The following is a 12638-nucleotide window of genomic DNA, read 5'->3' as shown; positions in this document are numbered from 1 at the left end:
ATATTCTGTCCCATAATAATCTTTACTTAATGGTTGCATCTGGATTGCCCCTTGCCCAAATCAAATATTACTATAGTGATTAGAAAATGGAGACTTTTCTATTTTTTCTGTATTTTTTCTATATTGTCATTCTTCTGTAAAGATTTTTTTATACTCCTTTTTTTTTTTTGAGACGAAGTCTCACTTTGTCACCAGGCTGGAGTGCAGTGGTATGATCTCAGCTCACTGCAACTTCCGCCTTCCAGGTTCAGGCGATCCTCCTGTCTCAGCCTCCAGAGTAGCTGGGACTACAGGGATTCGCCACTGTGTCCAGCTAATTTTTTGTATTTTTAGTAGAGATGGGGTCACACCATGTTGGCCAGGATGGTCTTGATCTCTTGACCCCATGATCCAGCCACCTCGGCCTCCCAAAGTGCTGGGATTACAGGCGTGAGCCACCGCGCCTGGCCCTATACTCCCTTTTTACATTTTTTTTCTTTTGAGATGGAGGTTCACTCTGTTGCCCAGGCTGGAGTGCAATGATGTGGTCTTGGCTCACTGCAACCTCCACCTCCCAGGTTCAAGCAATTCTCCTGCCTCAACCTCCTGAGTAGCTGGGATTACAGGTACGTGCCACCACACTCGGCTGATTTTTATATTTTTAGTAGAGATGGGGTTTCACTGTGTTGGCCAGGCTGGTCTTGAACTCCTGACCTCATGATCTGCCCGCCTCAGCCTCCTAAAATGCTGGGATTACAGGTGTGAGCCACTGCACCTGGCCCTTTTATTTTTTTTCTTTCTTTATTTTTTGAGACAGGGTCTTCCTCTGTTGCCCAGGCTTGAGTGCAATGGCATGATCATGGCTCACCACAGCCTTGGACCCTAGGCTGCCTCAGCTCACTGCAACCTCTGCTTCCCGGGTTCCAGTGATTCTCGTTCCTCAGCCTCTGGAGTAACTGGGAGTACAGGTGCTCACCACCATACCTGGCTAATTCTTGTATTTTTAGTAAAGATGAGGTTTCACCATGTTGGGCAGGCTGGTCTCAAGCTCCTGGCCAACATGGTGATCCACCTGCCTTGGCTTCCCAAAGTGCTTCATATTGTTAGCCCTAATTCTAGTCGAATTCCATAGCATTCTTCTTCTTTATTTTTATTTTTTTATTTTTGAGATGGAGTCTCTATCTGTCCCCCAGGCTGGAGTGCAGTGGTGCGACCTCAGATCACTGCAGCCTCCACCTCCGGGGTTCAAGCAAGTCTCTGCCTCCGCCTCCTGAGTACCTGGGATTACAGATGCCTGCCACCATGCCCAGAAAATTTTTGTATTTTTAGTAGACACGGGATTTCATCATCTTGGCCAGGCTGGTCTTGAACTCCTGACCTTGTGATCCACCCGCCTCAGCCTCCCAAAGTGCTGGGATTACAAGCGTGAGCCACCGCGCCTGGCCACATTCTTCTTTCAGTTCATATTTGGATATCCTTTTTTTCTACAGTGAGAACTCTGGTAACAACATAAATAAATGCAGTCATTTGTTCGGTTGTACAATATATGCATAATGAAAATTAGAGTACCAATAGTGTTTACACCTACAAGCCTACTAAGTTTGATTTAATATTTCTTTGCAAGTTTTTGTGTGCTTACATAGAGGCCACTAAGGGTGTGCAGTCTAAAATTACTTAAGTATCTTTTTCTTACTGGGCGCAGTGGCTCACGCCTGTAATCCCAGCACTTTGGGAGGCCAAGGTGGGCAGATCATGAGGTCAGGAGTTCGAAACCAGCCTGGCCAACATGGTGAAACCCCAGCTCTACTAAAAATACAAAAATTAGCTGGGCATGGTGGCGGGCACCTGTAGTCCCAGCTACTTGGGAGGCTGAGGCAGGAGAATCGCTTGAACCTGGGAGGTGGAGGTTGCAGTGAGCCGAGACCACGCCACTGCACTGCAGCCTGGGTGACAGAGTGAGATTCTGTCTAAAAAAAAAACCTTTTTCTCTTATATCTTTTTTCTCTTTCTCTTTCTGTGGTAAAGTTATTGGTGTAATAGTCAATTAAATTTATGTATTCCTATTGTATTCAGTTATACTTCTCACCCCTCATCCTTGTTGATTTTATTTTAGTTTTGGAATATATTAAACATTAATATGGTTCAAAAGGAAAAATCTACATTTTATAATTGCAGTAATATTTGATTTAGGAAAGAAAAAAATGGATGATAAAACCGTTGAGGTTTTACTCAGAAGGTATACTGAAAAGTCTTATTTCTTGTCCTTCCCTTCCATTATCGTTAGCTTTTAGTTTATCTTAGTTGTCTTCATTTTTGCAGGTATAAGCAGATACATATTATATATATATTCTCATTTCCCCTTTCTTGTACAAAAGATAGCATAGTATCCATGCTGTTGTACTTTTAAATACTCTTCTGTATCTTGTTTTTATAGAGATTTTTCTTATTTTTATAGCTTTGTTTAGATTCCATAGGTTTGGGGCCAATATCTTATGTCCGAGCATTTAGGCTGTTTCCAGTGTTTCACTTTCCCAGATAATGTTGCAACCAATAACCTGTGTGTTTGCTTTCCATATTACTTATGGAGATGTACCATCGGGGTAACTTCCTGGAACTTATACCTGGCATGTCTAAAACAGGGCATCGTTTTCCCAAAACTTTTTCACTTTCATTTGCCGGTATTGAATGGCACTGTTATCTGCCCTATTACTTATGCAGAAATAAAGGTATCATCATTTCCTCTCATATCTAGTTTGTCAGCAAATGCAAATTATGTATTCTTAGCCTTTCATTTTTTTCTACCTTCATTTTCTTATAGATCTTCTTAGTTGGTTTATTATACTAGCCTCCTAACTAGCCTTATTTCTCTCCTAATACTCCCTACTGCTAATAGACCTGTCTGTCATAAAGCCAAATATTTGTTCATTTCACCCAGACCTTCCTTTGTCCAGACCTTCCGTTTCCTGGCCTCTACCTACTTCTCTAGCCTAATCTCTAACCACTTCTAACCATAGTGAACTACCTGTAGATTCCCCAGACATATCCTGTCCTATCAAGCCTCTTTTGCACTGGAATGCCTTTTTTTACCTTCTACATTTCCTGCTTTCTTTGTTTCTTTTTTTTCTTTTTTTTTTACCATTTTTGTGGAGAATGGGGTCATGCTTGTTACCAGGCAGATCTCTGAACTCCTGGGCTCAAGCGATCCTCCTGCCTCTGCCCACCTAAGTGCTGGGATTACAGACATGAGCCAACGCGTCCAGGCCACATTTCATTTTAATAACTATCAAGCAAGACTTTTTGCTAGGTCAGATGTAGTTCCCCTGTTTACCCTTACCGTCCTGCACTTCCCTACGTTGACTTGTCTTTTTTCCCTGAGACTTTGGGCTCCTAGGGACAGGGCATTCCTTCTATTCTGCTTTCTTGGCACAGCCTGGAGCATGGTAGACACTCAATAGTTCGTGAATATATGAATAAACTTCATCTGATTACAGATCTCTTTTTAAAAAGTCTCTTTGGTATTGATTTACATGTTCACTGCGAAAAATCCAAACTGCACAGAGGCATACATAAAGTGAATGTTTTCCATTACCCCATCTCAGCTTCTAGTGGGAACTATGGTTAATAGTTCAATATTGGCAAGAAAAACACAAAATGGATTTTCCAGTTACTATAGAATAAAAATGTTCACTATTTTGTTCTTATAGATCATCTCTTTTCCTTTAGGCAATGATAGTAAGAAATGCTAAAGATACAGCTCATACAAAAGCAGAACGGAATATTCTGGAGGAAGTAAGGCATCCCTTCATTGTGGATTTAACTGATGCCTTTCAGACTGGTGGAAAACTCTGCCTCATGCTTGAGTATCTCAGTGGTCAGTACACAGAGTTTGGTGTAATTATTTGCATTTGCTCCAGAAACTGGTTCAAAATGTTATTTTTCAATGGAAAAATACTTTTTCCCATTATGATCAAATAGTGCTTAAAATTGATGAGTACACTGAAGTACAAAATTCAGATGTGACCAAATGTTTCTATTGGCAGACAAATATAGAGGAAACTGAAGATTTTTTCCCTCATCTATCAAATTGTATTTTAATTCCTTCATAATCAGTCACTTAACAGAAAAACAAATACCTAAGTGATGCAGAGCCATCAAATTGTACTGGGGTAAGATACTGTAATTTAAATAATTGAGAGGATTATTTAACATACTGACTATTTTTGGAATTGAGTCTTTAAACATGAGTTTTTAGTTTAATGTAGCCTTTGTGATGGGGTATATAGCTTATAATGGAAATCATCCACATTTTCCAGGGCCTACCACCTCGTAGGAACTTGTTGCTTCCATATCATTTCTAGATCACAGGTATCTCTTGTTTTTTTTGAGGTGGAGTTTTGCTCTTGTCACACAGGCTGGAGCGCAATGGTGTGATCTTGGGTCACTGCAACCTCTGCCTCCTGGGATTCAAGTGATTCTCCTGCCTCAGCCTCCTGAGTAGCTGGGATTACAGGCATATGCCACCACGCCCAGCTAATTTTTGTATTTTTAGTAAAGATGGGGTTTTGCCATGTTGGTCAGGCTGGTCTCGAACTCCTGATCTCAAGTGATCCACCTGACTCAGTCTCCCAAAGTGCTGGGATTACAGGTGTAAGCCACTGCACCCAGTCACAGGTGTCTATTTCTAGCAAACACAGTTCAGTTCTCTGAGAAAGATTTTGCAGTAACATGTAACATGGAACAGAAAGGTGCAGAATGAAGCAACTTTTTTGTGAGTATTGCCATTGGAAAATTTTTTTTTTTTTTTTTTTTGTGAAGATGGAGTTTTACTCTTCTTGCCCAGGCTGGAGCACAGAGGCGTGACCTCAGCTCATCACAACCTCCGCCTCCCAGGTTCAAGCAATTCTCCTGCCTGGGCCTCCCATTTAGCTGTGATTACAGGCATGCGCCACCACACCAGGCTATGTTTTTGTATTTTCAGTAGAGCTGGGCTTTCACCATGTTGGCCAGGCGGGTCTTGAACTCCTGACCTCTGGTGATCTGCCCGCCTTGGCCTTCCCAAGTGCTGAGATTACAGGTGTGAGCCACCATGCCGTCCTAGAAAAACTTTATTTTAACATAATTTCATACTTAAAAAGTTTTAAGAGTAGTATAAAGAATTCCTATGCCAGGCTCAGTGGCTCATGCCTGTAATCCTAGCACTTTGGGAGGCCAAGGAAGGTGGATCATGAGGTCAGGAGTTTGAGACCAGTCTGGCCAACATAGTGAAACTCTGTCTCTACTAAAAATAGAAAAGTTAGCTGGGCATGGTGGTGTGCTCCTGTAATCCCAGCTACTCGGGAGGCTGAGGCAGGAGAATTGCTTGAACCCGGGAGGCGGAGGTTGTGGCGAGCAAAGATCGCACCACTACACTCCAACCTGGGCAACAGAGCGAGACTCAGTCACGAAAAAAAAAAGAATTCCTATATATCTCTCACCTGGATTCCCCAAATGTCACCATTTCACCACATTTATTTTGTTTTATCCTTCTATGTATATGTATATATGTGTATACATATATACACGCACACATACATAATTTTTTGAACTGTTTAAGAGAGTGTTACAGACATGATTTCCCTTTACCCCTAAAATTTCAGTGTATGTTTTCTTTATTTTCTTTTTTGTTTGTTTGAGATGGAGTATCACTCTGTCGCCCAGACTGGAGTGCAGTGGCGCAATCTCGGGCTCACTACAACTTCTGCCTGTCGAGTAGCTGGGATTACACGCATCCACCACCACGCCCGGCTAATTTTTGTATTTTTAGTAGAGATAGGGTTTCACCACGTTGACCAGGCTGGTCTCGAACTCCTGACCTTAGGTGATCTGCCCGCCTCAGCCTCCCAAAGTGCTGGGATGACAGGTGTGAGCCACTGCACCCAGCCTATTCAGTGTATATTTTCCAAAATCAAGGACAGTGTCTTACATAACTATACTAAAATGATCAGAAATAGGAAGTTGACATTGATGCAATTATAACTCTCCTTAGTTTCCTTTAATCTGGAACATTTCCTCAGTCTTTCTTTGACTTTCACGATGTTGATATTTTTGATTAGCACAGGCCAGTGAGTTTGTAGAATGCTTTGGGTTTAGCTGATGTTTCCTTAGTATTAGATTCAGGTTATGCAATTTTGGCAGAACCACTGAAGTGACATTGTGTCCCCTTAATGCATCAGATTAAGAGGTACATGATATTTATATCTTTGTCTTATTACTTGTGATGTTAACTTCGGTCACATGTATAAAGTGGTGTCTGCCGATTTTTTCCCTGGTGACATTTTTGCCTTTGTAATTAATAAGTATCTTTTGAGGAGATACTTTGAGATTATTTAACTATCTTCCATCAGACTTTCATGTTCACTTTTGTTGTTGTTGTTGTTGTTGTTGTTGTTTTCTGAGATGGAGTCTCACTCTGTCACCCAGGCTGGATTGCAGTGGTGGGATCTCAGCTCACTGCAACCTATAACTCCCAGGTTCAAGTGATTCTCCTGCCTCAGCCTCCCAGGTAGCTGGGATGACAGGCAGGCACCACCACACCCAGCTAATTTTTTTAGTTTTAGTAGAGATGGGGTTTTGCCATGATGGCCAGGCTGGTCTTGAACCCCTGACCTCAGGTGATCTGCCTGCCTTGGCCTCCCAAAGTGCTGGGATTACAGGCGTGAGCCACTGCGCCCGGCCCACATTCAGTTTTGACATCCATTGATTCTTGCCTGCAACAATTAGTTGTGATGTTTGCCAAGTAACTTTTCTTACTCCATCATGCCTTCTTCATTTATTACTTGGCATTCTGCTGTAATAAGGAACTTTCTCTTCTTCCCCATTTAAAAAATTTATGTATTCATTTATTTATCTCATTGTGGACTTGGGGATTCTGATATCATTCAATGTGATGTAACCTTTCATTATCATTATTTATTTTGATACTCAAATTGTGCCATGTTTTTTACTAGGCCACTGCCAGGTTCATTCTGTTTATTTAAGGGTTCTGAAAATACAAAATATGAGCATTCACTAAAATTAGGGAGGGTGATTTAATTGTAGACTATCATTTTTCTACTTATGGGTAAAATGTTAAAGGGTCTTTAATCAAGATTTTTTGTTTAAACCTCACATCTGGAATCTACAAATATTTCAAAGTTTGTCGATATAACACCTGGAATTCCAAGCCGGTTCTAGTTTTTGAACACATGTGTGTTACAGAAGAATAAGAATGCTACTAATAATAGAATCGTGAGGACTTAGTTTTAAAACCTATAATTTTTAGGATTTGTTTTTCATTTTTAAGGGGATGATGTCTTTTAATTATGGTTAGAAGGAAAGCACAAACTCTCTTATTAGAAGTGGGTTGGAAATAAATATTGTTTTATTTCTTTTTTTTTCCTTTTTTTTTTTTTGAGATGGAGTCTCGCTCTGTCACCCAGGCTTAAGTGCAGTGGCACGATCTCGGCACACTGCAAGCTCCACCTCCTGGGTTCCCACAATTCTCCTGCCTCAGCCTCCCCAGTAGCTGGGACTACAGGCACCCGCCACCACGCCCGGCTAATTTTTTGTATTTTTAGTAGAGACGGGGTTTCACCGTGGTCTCCACCTCCTGACCTCGTGATCTGCCCACCTCGGCCTCCCAAAGTGCTGGGATTACAGGCGTGAGCCACTGCGCCTGGCCATATTGTTTTATTTCTAATGTTTTTTTCTTTTTTTATAGGAGGAGAGCTATTTATGCAGTTAGAAAGAGAGGGAATATTTATGGAAGACACTGCCTGGTAAGTGAACTTTTTGTGGTTGCATAGATTCAGGTAATTACAAGCAAAGCCCCATTCCCACTATGGGCAGCCACATGATTCAGTAAATTGAGCTGGAGCCAGTCACTCACTCAGGACCTCAAGGGGGAGAAGAAGTTTTGGGACTGGGCAGCTATGGAGGTCACATCATTCCTTTGCCCTTAGGCTTGAGTGGAACGCTCTTCACACCAGTTGCTCCTAACAGAACCATTCTCATTGCTGCTTTCTTTCCTTGAATTGGTAAGCTGCCTGCCTTGGCTGTGGGTGAGTGTGGTTTTCCAGTGAACCTTTATGTGTGGAGCAATGGAAATTATCAGAAATCATCTCTTTTTTTAGGCTTTCTATTTCTCAAGGTGCAGTCTTAGGGAGGTGATAAGCCGGGGCATATCATCTGTGGATTGATTATATAGTCAGGATGGGATTTACCCTCCTATTTCTAAACATGTCATCTGCTTCAAATTAAAAATATGCACATCCTTTTGTGAAGCAACAATATTGGGTCATAATAAATCAGTTTGTCCTACACATTAATTTAATAGAAAACAACACTTAAATGTTTTTTTCTACCTTAATTACCAAAACTGCATTCCATTGTTTAATTTCAGGCCTTTTCTAACGCAGAAGCTGCATTTCAGAGCCTTAGAGATGAAGTGCCCTTTTTTGGAGGAGGCTCACTGAGCCGTGTTGGAGGCTGTGTTTGTGGTCGTGCTGGCTGTGAAACTGCCTCAGTCCTCTGGGACACACCCTCTCCATCCTGGAGTAATCTGCAGGATTGCAACATTGTTATGCAGCCAGTATTGCAGCGCCTTGTGCTTTTCGAATCCAGACAGGGTTGATTCAGCCCTTTATTCTTTTGAGGTAGATAAATTTGAGTGTCACACAGTTTATAGTTGTGGGCTGGCTGACAGGAGGGAGGGCAGGTACTGTGGGCCTAAGCTGTCTATAAATATGTAGCTGTATTAAGTAAGGGATGAGTGGGCTTCTGAGGGTCAGGTTATAAGACACCTTTTGAAATCAAGACGATCTCTGAGAATAATTAAGTTCCTATTTCCTATGGGATTTTAAAGTTGAGGGTGGATGGGAGAAATTTGCTTTGAAATGATTGACTATTAGCTTAATTCCTACACAGACAGAACAAAACATGACCAATGGCCGTTTAGCATATTCCGGACATCTTTGCAATTTTAGCAGTATGTTCTAAGGGCAAATAAAGCACTTCATAGTTTCACTAAAATGAGTGAAACATAAATGTCCCCATGCCTTTTGGCAGCATCCTATGCTATCTCTTTTTCCCATACATCCCCCTACCCCACTAATTTGGTCTTTGGTGCATGTCTGTTTCTTTCCAGGAATTTTGCTCCATACATAAACTGCTTTGGATAGATTGCACTCTTTTTAATTTTATTAAATCACTTTTGTTTCCAGCTTTTACTTGGCAGAAATCTCCATGGCTTTGGGGCATTTACGTCAAAAGGGGATCATCTACAGAGACCTGAAGCCGGAGAATATCATGCTTAATCACCAAGGTGGAGACATACCGTAAACAATTCTATGTAAATAATCATCTTAAAATCCTCCCACACAGGTCATGGCCATTTTCAAAGCCCCATACTCATCTCTCTATTTTGTATATTTCCTCCCTCAGAATTCATGGCATCATAGTACTTGGTGATGTTTTAAGTCTTTAGGTAATTACGCTTGGTGAGAGTAACAGAAGTTGAGGGTAATAGTCGCTCAACTGCCTTTTTTAGTTTAATCCTTACTCTTTATAGTTTTTCATGTTTTTGGAATCCTTACATCAAATGTTGTGTAATGTTTTCGACTGTAAAAGCCAGTGTAAACATTAATTTTGGCTTGTTACTTAAATTGAAAAGTGAATCTTAATTATACAAGTTGAGTTTTAATAATGAGAATATGTAAATATTGGCTGGGCACAGTGGCTCACACCTGTAATCCCAGCACTTTGGGAAGCTGAGGCAGGCGGATCACCTGAGGTCAGGAGTTCAAGATGCCTGGCCAACATGGTGAAACCCCATCTCTACAAAAATACAAAAAAAAAAAATAGTAGCCGGGCATGATGGTGGGTGCCTGTAATCCCTGCTACTCAGGAGGCTGAGGTGGGAGAATCGCCTGAACCCAGGAGGCGAAAGTTGCAGTGAGCCAATATCACAACATTGCACTCCAGCCTGGGTGACAGAGGGAGACTCCATCTCAAAAAAAAAAAAAAAAAAAAGAAAGAAAGAAAAAGAAAATATGCAAATTTTAGAAGCTATGCTTCTTACAGTAGGTTTTATTAATGCTGGAAAAAGGATTGCAATTGAACCAAAGTATTTGATAAAACTTTGGGAATATGATGTTTAGTACGCATCAGGTTACTCTTTTTTTTTTTGAGATGGGGGTCTCACTCTGTCACCCAGGCTGGAATACAGTGGCATGATTATAGCTCACTGCAACCTCCACCTCCCAGGCTCAAGTGATCCTCCCACCCCAGCCCCTCAAGTAGCTGGGGCCACTGTGGCACACCACCACGCCTGGCTAATTTTTGGTATTTTTTGTAGAAATGGGGTTTCATCATGTTGCCCAGGGTGGTCTCAAACTCCTGAGCTCAGTTGATCTGCCTGCCTTGGCTTCCCAAATTGCTGGGATGACAGGCATAACCCACCTCCCCCACTGCCAGAATCAGTTTATTCTTGCTGTTTGTTTGCAACAACAAACATAAACATCAGAGAGACTAATAGTCTTTACAGCTATAGATATAGCATAGTGAGCCTTGACTACAACTGCATGCTGCTACAGACAGCTCAACTTATGCTAATCTGGGCTGTGGGTAGACTTGGCAATTCACTCGTACCCCAAAGGAGCAACCAGCTGACCCAGGGTATCTAGAAAGTGGTAGCAGCTGCTAATCCTTAGATGTCTACAGAATAATCCATGAGGTAGTTAATTGTTTCAAACTCTTAGAAAATGATGTATGAACAACTGGGGCTCATATAAACATTCCAGATTATACTCCTCCACCCACCTTTTTTTTTTTAAGGAGAAATGATATACTTAACTGAATATATCAAGGGAATCAGTGTCTCTTCCTTCCTCTCATCAACACCTCCTCACTCCCCAAAACCTGGATTCTGATGTGAATTCTAAGTCACAGGATAGAATAGGGGAGTGAAGAATAGTTAACTTCTTTGATTTATAAGGTTGAGTGTATCAGATTGTTCTGTGAAAATAAAGGCCATACTTATTCTGTATCAGAGTGTAGTATATGTTTACATTTGAATCAATAGGTCATTGTGCCTTTTCTGTGAAATGAACCTCAAATACTAGAGTCCCTGAGACTGTTGAACCACTTGTTATGACAGTCCAGTAAAGAAAACTAAACTTGAACTGAAACGATCTTTGTATAAGGTGGTAAGTTTTTTACTTTCTGGATCAGCAATGATTGATTCATACTATCTAGCAATTTTATTTCTTTCCCCTAATTAGCAGCATTGGGTAGAATGAGCTACCTTGTTATAGTGACTTTCTGAGACCATTTTAAGAACCCTTCGCAGTTCACTGTGATAAAAGCTATATATTTGAAGTACTATCTCACACCTTTGTTTAAAAGGTACAGAATATCTTTATTAGGGTCTGTGTACTTAAACTAGACTTCATAAAACAGGATTTTTCTTTTTCAGGATGGTAGAGGATTCTGCGTATACTTAAAGCTAGGGCCTTAAACAGGTTATTTCACTTTTTTCTCTATCTTTATTTTCTCTTTACTAGAGAGATTATATCATTGGCAAAAGGTGACTTTGCCCTAGCCTTAAACAGTTAGCATCCCATTTTATGGATGGTACCTTGTTCTTGACATCTGCAAGAAAAGTTTGAGGCAAGGAAAGTTAAATGGAAGCATAGACTAAGGTGTTATATGACATGTTCAAATACTGCACATACTTGGAATTCTGAGAATAATCATGCTGTAATCTTTCATTGTAGGTCATGTGAAACTAACAGACTTTGGACTACGCAAAGAATCTATTCATGATGGAACAGTCACACACATGTTTTGTGGAACAATAAAATACATGTGAGCTGCATGTTAAACATAATTGGTTTGGGGGTAATAGCTAATTTTACCTGTTTTAAGGAATAGTATCTGTTTTCTGTAGCCTCATTGACTCTGTATATTGTTTTTAAAATTCTAATTCAGATGATATGCAAATGGGTGCATTTTTAAACATATTATTTTCCTCATTGTAGGGCCCCTGAAATCTTGATGAGAAGTGGCCACAATCGTGCTGTGGATTGGTGGAGTTTGGGAGCATTCATGTATGACATGCTGACTGGAGCAGTAGGTGCACAGTTAAAAGCTGTGTGTATTATGGTCTGTGCTGAGTCACTGTAGCAAGAGACCTGTCCTGTGCTTTCTGAAAATGTTACCAGTGGAGTTTTCAAAGCCCAAAGATTTGTTATTAGCAGTTTAACACTAATAATGCTGTATGATTATATGGGATCTCATACTTTCAGAAACATTTTCATTTAAATGATCTATGTCATAGCAGGCCTGTGAAATAGATGTTGAACAGATAATGCCCTTATTTTATAAATGGAGAAATTGAAGCATAAAATCACATGGCTCACTTATTATCACACAGCAAGTTAACGGTGGAAACACAGGCTTCCTTCCAGGACACTGCTACTTCCTCTGTCCTGTTGCTTAAAAACTACACGTCTGCCGGGCACTGTGGTGCATGCCTGTAGCCCAAGCTACTCAGGAGGCTGAGGTGGGAGGATCATTTGAGCTAAGGATTATTAATAGAATCTAGCCTTGACAACATAGCAAGACCCTGTTTCTAAAACAAA

General features: G+C 40.8%; 1 protein-coding gene across 16 annotated transcripts in view; it reads left to right on the top strand.

The window, feature by feature from the left end:
* The window catches only part of LOC112131566 (ribosomal protein S6 kinase beta-1-like), a 252973-nt gene that overhangs the window by 212701 nt on the left and 27634 nt on the right, over window positions 1-12638 (top strand). The window lies entirely within an intron of this gene.

This window comes from Pongo abelii, chromosome 19 (genome assembly GCF_028885655.2).
Source record: "Pongo abelii isolate AG06213 chromosome 19, NHGRI_mPonAbe1-v2.0_pri, whole genome shotgun sequence".
NCBI lineage: Eukaryota > Metazoa > Chordata > Mammalia > Primates > Hominidae > Pongo > Pongo abelii.
Note: the sequence above shows the minus strand (reverse complement) of the source record. Positions and strands in the feature narration are given on the sequence as shown.